The sequence below is a fragment of the Sapajus apella genome, unplaced genomic scaffold (assembly GCF_009761245.1).
Source record: "Sapajus apella isolate SASKATOON/1434 unplaced genomic scaffold, GSC_monkey_1.0 scaffold1, whole genome shotgun sequence".
Lineage (NCBI taxonomy): Eukaryota > Metazoa > Chordata > Mammalia > Primates > Cebidae > Sapajus > Sapajus apella.
In genome coordinates, this window is record NW_022436941.1 from 15,805,353 (window position 1) to 15,812,649 (window position 7,297).

The 7,297-nt window shown below is 40.6% G+C and overlaps 1 pseudogene; it reads right to left on the reverse strand.

Moving 5' to 3' along the window:
- Positions 1–666: 666 nt before the first annotated feature.
- On the reverse strand, positions 667–808 carry LOC116554445 (annotated as a pseudogene).
- Positions 809–7,297: the final 6,489 nt, after the last annotated feature.

Below are 7,297 nucleotides of genomic sequence, written 5' to 3' on the forward strand. Positions count from 1 at the left end.
CTGGAATGACAGAAAATAACCTTTAAGAGTGCTACAAAGCAACATGGGTTACCATAAGTGCACTATATTATCTTGAGAAATTCCTGAAAGAGAAAAAGCAGTAGAGAAGCACATGGACAGAAGAAAGCTATCACAAACGCGGCATCAGTAACACTAACAATAACCTAGCATTTAGGAAGCTCAATAGAGGTTCCACAGTAATCCCCAAAGCACCAAAGAATCACATTTGAGAGAGCCACATTAGTAGGGTCCAGTTCCTTGCTCCTTTGCCACATCAACGGAACAGCAGGAAAAAAAAGTTTTTTGCCTCCAGATTACTGATCTAACTTCTTTCCAAATAAAATAAGAAGGCCTCTATTTTGTGAATTCAAGTTGTAGAGGAGCCCTAGGTAAGTCAAGGTCTACCCAAGGGCCCGGGAGTGGGGAACATCTGCACACTGGATGCAGCTGCCTTCCTTTCCTTTTCCATAGCATTTGTTACTAGGATAAAACCTTGAATAGGCAATTCCTTAAAAAAAAAAAAAAAAAAAGTATTTCCACAGGTTATTGGGGAACAGGTGGTGTGTGGTTACGTAAATTCTTTAGAGGAGATTTGTGAGAGTTTGGTGCACCCATCACAGACCCAAAAGTCCATTGTGTCATTCTTTTTTTTTTCTTTTCTTTTACCTGTGTGTCCAAGGCAGGAACCAGGCATGGGCACAGATCAAAAGCCAAGCTGGGATGAACAAGGAGATGCTTTGTCCCTGGCTGATATGAGATGGGCACCACCAACGAGATGCCAGATGTCACTCTACCCAGGTTGGGGACATCTTTTTTTTTTTTTTTTTTTGAGATGGAGTTTCACTCTGCAGCTCAGGCTGTAGTGCAATGGCATGATGTCGGCTCACTGCAACCTCTGTCCTCCCAGGTTCAAGCGATTCTGCCTCAGCCTCTCAAGTAGCTGGGACTACAGGCGTGCGCCACCACCCAGCGTATTTTTTTATTTGTAGTAGAGATGGGTTTTAGCCATGTTGGCCAGGCTGATCTCGAATTCCTGAACGCAGGGGATCCGCCCACCTCGGCCTCCCAAAGTGCTCTGATTACAGGCGTGAGCCACCACGCCCAGCCCCTCTCTACTGACTCTTTTCTCTTGGCATGTTAAGAATGTTGAAGGCTGTTTCACAGGAAACAACAACAAAAGCCTTCTCCCAGACTCTTTTTCTTCAAGTGATCCTTCTCTCTTCCCTTTCAACAAGTTTCTAAGAGTAGACTTCATTTGCTCTCTGGTTCCTGTCTATTTCAGTCCCAAACCTATTGTAGTCAATGAGTTGTTGCTACCATTTCACTGACATTGCTCCTTCTAAGATCACTAATGACTTCTCCAAAACTAAAAACCAATGGTTTTTAGTTTTTCTGTCTGAAGCTTACTTGATTTCCCTGGTGCATTTGGAATTGTTGGTCGCCCTCTCCTCAGAGCTGTTCTTCGCTATTTTTAAAAAATCTTTCTTTGCCGGGCATGGTGGCTCACACCAGTAATCCAGCACTTTGGGAGGCTGAGGCAGGCAGATCACGAGGTCAAGAGATCGAGACCATCCTACTATAAATACAAAAATTAGCGGGGCATGGTGGCGTTCGCCTGTAGTCCCAGCTACTTGGGAGGCTGAGGCAGGAGGATCGCTTGAACCCGGGAGGCAGAGGTTACAGTGAGCCGAGATCCCACCACTTCACTCCAGCCTGGTGACAGAGCAAGACTCCGACTCAAAAAAAAAAAAAACAAAAACAAACACACACACAAAAAATCTCTCTTCTCACTCATTTAAGCCCTTTTATTTTTTGCCTCATACTTAGATTTTATTTATTTATTTATTTTTCCAGAAGCTCTTTCTTGACAACTTAGATGTTGTTGTTCTCCAGGGATCCCATTTTTAACTCTATGTTCCATTTGTTGACATTAACTTTTGTTTCATTCAACAGGTTTTCATTCATAAAGACCTCTCTCTGCTTCCATTTGTTTATTTAATTTGGCTGTAAAGTAATTTTGCAGAATTTGGTCTTTCTAATTTGAGGGTTTCTAAATTCAGAGTTGTCTTACTGCATGTTTATTGTTCTCCTTTGTCCAGTGAATATACTCATTGGCTTCAGCATATCTCCATATAGCCTGAGCAGCTTGCAATTTATTACTGTCCCTTATATTTTTGGGGAATCCATCTCTCTACTATTTACACATATAGAAGTTCGATATAAATTCATTAATTTAACAAATGTTTTAAGCATTATAATTTTCAAGAACTTATCAAGGCATATGTGATATGATTCATTACTATCTCTTGGAACTTTTCTATCTTTTCTTTTTATATATGTCAATAAAAAACTGTAAATGATAAGAGATTCAAGAATTTTCCATAGGACCTACTAGGGGTAGGCCATTGTCCTCTGATAAACTCAAACTCCCCTTTAAAGGGGATAAAGGCAGCTGTGTAATCCAGTCTGGATGACAGCACGGTTTGACATACATTACAAAAGATTGCCCTTCGTTAGGGTGACACAGCACAGAGGCAGGGCACTCAGCCTGGTGAGCAGAGCATGGCCTGATGTCAGCGTCCATTGTTCCCTCAACAGAACACCGTTGTGCCGGTCCATAATGACCCTATCTACAATAAGACTTCAGCCTACAGTCTGACCAGCATTCCTTCCCTTTAAGACCCCTAAGATCTAGCCATGCTGGACAACCCTGGTGCCCCATTCTCTCTTGTCCCTACATGTATGCTCATTATATTTCCTCTGCTTGGAAATACAATCTCCATTCTAATGTGGTTTAACAATTTAACCTACTTTGTTTCTAGAACCTATACTGACTCCTTAAAGTTAGCTTTTCCTTTTCCCCTAAAGCAGTGCTTTTTTCTACTTATCATAAATCACATTCTTTTCATAGTTTGGTGTCTTATCTCTTCTAGGAAACTTGAAGCCTCTTGAGGGCAGAGATGATGTCTTTTCCTTTTCATATCTTCTTTGAAACTTACATAACACAATAGAGGTTTGTTGAGTTACTACATGGATATCTTAAACTTAATTACAGGAAATGAGTTGACATTTGTAAAATGCTTAGCATGGTGCCTTGTACTGAGTAAGTGCTATACAGGTGTTTCTTTTTCTTATTCTTTTTTTGAGATGGAGTCTTACTCTGTTACCAGGCTGGAGTGCAGTGGTGCAATCCGGGCTCACTGCAATCTCTGCCCCCAGGGTTCAAGTGATTCTCCTGCCTCACCCTCCCAAGTATCTGGGACTATAGGGACGCACCACCACGCCCAGGTAATTTTTTTTTTTTTTTTTTAAGTAGAGATGAGGTTTCACCATGTTGGCCAGGATGGTCTCTAGCTCTTGACCTTGTGATTCATCCACCTTAGACTCCCAAAGTGCTGGGATTACAGGTGTGTAATCCGGGCCACTGCGCCCGGTTCCAGGTGTTTCTTAAATAAAAAGAAAGGATGATAGGAGATAAGTTTGAATTTGGAAGGACCATTGTTATAATTAATGAAAACTGGGTCTATAATTTATTAATAGACTCAGATACTTTTCTCTTTATCACTAGACTTTTACTAATGTGGAACCATGGATAGAAACATTGCTTTCTTTTTATATTCTGTTCCTTTTTCTAATTACATATCATTTCTCTTACAGTGATAGTTAAATCTCATTACATTTAATGATTTATCCATTTTCTGCTATAACAGTTTTATCAGTGACTCCTTGTGTTATAATCTCATTATTTCACAAAATTATGTCCTATTTGTTAAGAATAGTAACTGTTACAACGATTTTATCTTTCTCAATGCCCTTTTTAATGTCAATGTCTTAGACCTCTTTGTGAAAAGATTAAACATTTTTCTCTTCATTTAGTCTAATTCTGTTCAATGTTGCCTATATTACATAGTGTCTTTCACTGTATCCTGCCATTTTATTTAAAGAATTTAATTCTGGATAGGCATGGTGGTTCATCCTTGTAATCCCAGTGCTTTGGGAGGCCAAGGCAGGAGGATTGCTTAAGTCCAGGAGTTCAAGACCAGCCTTGTCAGCAAAGCAAGATCCAAAAAAGAAAATTATAAAATTAGCCAAGTGTGGTGGTGGGCACCTGTAGTCCCAGCTACTCAGGAGGCCGAGGCAGAAGAATGGCTTAGGCCTCGGATTTTGAGGCTACAGTGAGCTATGATCGTACCACTGCACTCCAGCCTAGGAGACAGAGGAAGAACCCACCTTAGGAAGAAAAAAATAAAAGAATTTAATTCTGTGTCTGAATTGTGTGTTTCATTTCTACAGCTCTATTTCTTTGAATAAGACAGAAAATATGTACTGAAGAAATCTAAACTACCAAATTTGTCTTTCTTTTAAAGCATATTATTCTTGGAATAAAATACTGAATCTTTGTTCCTTAATTTTGATTGAATATATTTCTTTCTGGGATTGATTTTTTTTTTTACTTCCTAATTGAAAAACAGTAGATACAGGGACGTTATAAAATGTTCAACTAAGTCTCCTAGACCTATGTTGAAAATATAAATAACAGCTGAGCGTGGTGGCTCAGGCCTGTAATCTCAGCACTTTGGGAGGCTGAGATGGGTGGATCGACTGAGGTCAGGAGTTTGACTGCCCTGGTTCACATGGTGAAACCCCACCTCTACTAAAAATACAAAAATTAGCCGAGCATAGCGTTGCATGCCTGTAATCCCAGCTATTTGGGAGGCTGAGGCAGAAGAATCACTTGAACACAGGAGGCAGAGGTTGCAGTGAGCTGAGATTGAGCCATTTCACTCCAGCCTGGGTGAGAAAGCCAAAAAAAAAAAAAAAGAAAGAAAGAAAAGATAAATTTTACCCCAATGTATTAATGCAAAAAATGTTCTAAAGCCAAAGGATTAATTGTGTTTCTGAAGTGCTCCTTCCTTCCCCAGGACATGGTAGGCTATTTTTTTTGTTTTTTTTTTTTGAGAGGGTCTTGCTCTTTTGCCCAGTTGGAGTACGTTGGAATAGCTCACTGTAGTAAGCCTTGAACTCCTGGGCTCAAGTGATCCTCCTGCCTCAGCCTCTCAAGCAGCTGGGACTACAGTCACGTGTCACCACACTCAGCTAATTTTTAAAGTTTTTTGTAGAGACATGGTCACGTTATGTTGCCCAGTCTGGTCTCGGACTCCTGGCCTCAAGCAATCCTCCTGCCTTGGCCTCACAAAGTGTTGGGCTTACAGGCACGAGCCTCTCAACTGGCCCCAGTTTTTAACATAGAAATTTTCAAAAGTGTGTGTGTTTGTGTGTGTATATATGTGTATGCGTGCACACGCATGTGCGTGTATTACATAAAGAATGTTATGATCCCAATCAACAAACCACCAGTCCCAATAATGGCCAGTTTATGTCATTTTTTAAACTCACCGTGCCACTTATTGTTGTAGGACTTTTTCTTAGTTCAGCTAAAGACAGGGTCCTTTTCCGTCCCACGGCCATGAAAATTTAGGCTTGCAGATGGTTTGAAGGGTGAGTGAAGCTGGGTTTTCCTGGGTAAAAATGAAGAAGAGGGGGAAACAAGGACTCTGGCAAGACCAGATAGAGGGCAGGCCACAGGGGCTTGAATCTCAGGTTCCACACAGGAAGAGGTGGGGCAAAGCTCTTCCCTGCTGCAAATGTCCTGAACTTTGTGAGGCTCCACCTCGTTGGGCAGGCTGGATGGAGTTTCCCCAGGGACCCCCCCCACCTGGCCGTCTCACTATTATGGGAATATTTTTTAAATGTTTAAACATTTTCTCAGATCCAAAGATCTGACCCCCAATTTTTTTTTCCCATTAAGTGATAAGAAGAAAATCGATTTTTAAAAAATATCTTGAGTCTTAGGGCCAGAAGTGATACAATTTCTCACATAATTTGTCTATATCTAATCAAAAGTGCCGTATCTCCGGTTTGGCATAGAGTCGTTCTAGTTGGAAAAAAATCACCACATTGCTTTTTTTGATAGGAAAGGCAGTTAACTATATTCTCTCAGGAAAAGAAGTCCTCGGTCACCTGTTAACATTCCTGTAATCAACAAATAGAGTGGTATTGTTGTCTGGAGTTTTGTTTATGACAGTCCTAGTGCAGTGGTTAAGCATACAGGTTTCCTACATTAAATCTTGACAGGACCAAGATTTGGCTGAAAAATTTAGACAAATTACATCAGTTCTATGTCTCAGTTTCCTCATTCTGATGCTAATACTACTTATCTCACTTGCCTACTGTGAAGATGAAATAAATTAATACATATAAAGAATTAAGAAGACTTTTTGGAACATGGTAAATCACACATATATTTCCTACTATTATTCACTTGAATTACAAACCTATTTCAGGCCAGGTGTGGTGGCTCATGCTTATAATCCCAGCAGTTTGAGAGGCTGAGGCAAGAGGATCCCTTGATCCTGGGAGTTTGAAACCAGTCTGGGCAACATAGGGAAGACACCCTTCTCTACAAATATAAAGAAATTAGCCGGATATGGTGGTGAGTGCCTGTGATCCCAGCTACTCAGGAGGCTGAGGTAGGAGGACTGGCCGAGCCCAGGAGGTTGAGGCTGCAGTGAGCTGTTATCATGCCACTGCAATCCATCCTGTCAGAGTGAGACCCTGTCTCCAAAAATACAAAACAGAACAAAACAAAACAAAAAATCCCACAACAACAAGAAGCTTGAAAGAGTTGTGCATTGTGAAGACACTGTAGGAGTGTTAACTTCTTGAGACAGAGTCTCACTCTGTTGTTCAGGCTGGAGTGGAGTGGCATGCTCTCGGCTCACGGCAACTTCTGTCTCCCAGGCTCAAGCGATTCTTCTGCCTCAGTCTGCTGAGTAGCTGGGATTACAGATTAAAGGTGCCTGCCACAATGCCTCGCTAAATTTTGTATTTTTAGTAGAGACAGGGTTTCATTGTGTTGGCCAGACTGATCTAGAACTCCTGACCCCAAGTGATCAGTTGCCTTGGCCTCCCAAGGTCCTGGGATTACAGGTGTAAGCCACCGAGCCAGGCCAAGAGTGTTAAAACTCTTTTAAAACACCTTTTAAAATTATAAATTAAATGCAATGTTTTAATTACGAAAAAATACATTGTCTCTTTTGCCTGAAAGAGTACTTTTCAGTATTAAAGGTTTTTTCATTTAATGTTTTGAATTTTTAAAATCTCAAGAAAATTCTTTTTGGGAGAAATAATGTTTAGAATTATAAAAATGAAAGTGTATGTTTGTTTATTTAACTTTCATGGGACTCCTCTAAAATCCAAAGACACACCGTTAAAACCCAAACAGAAAACATTAAAA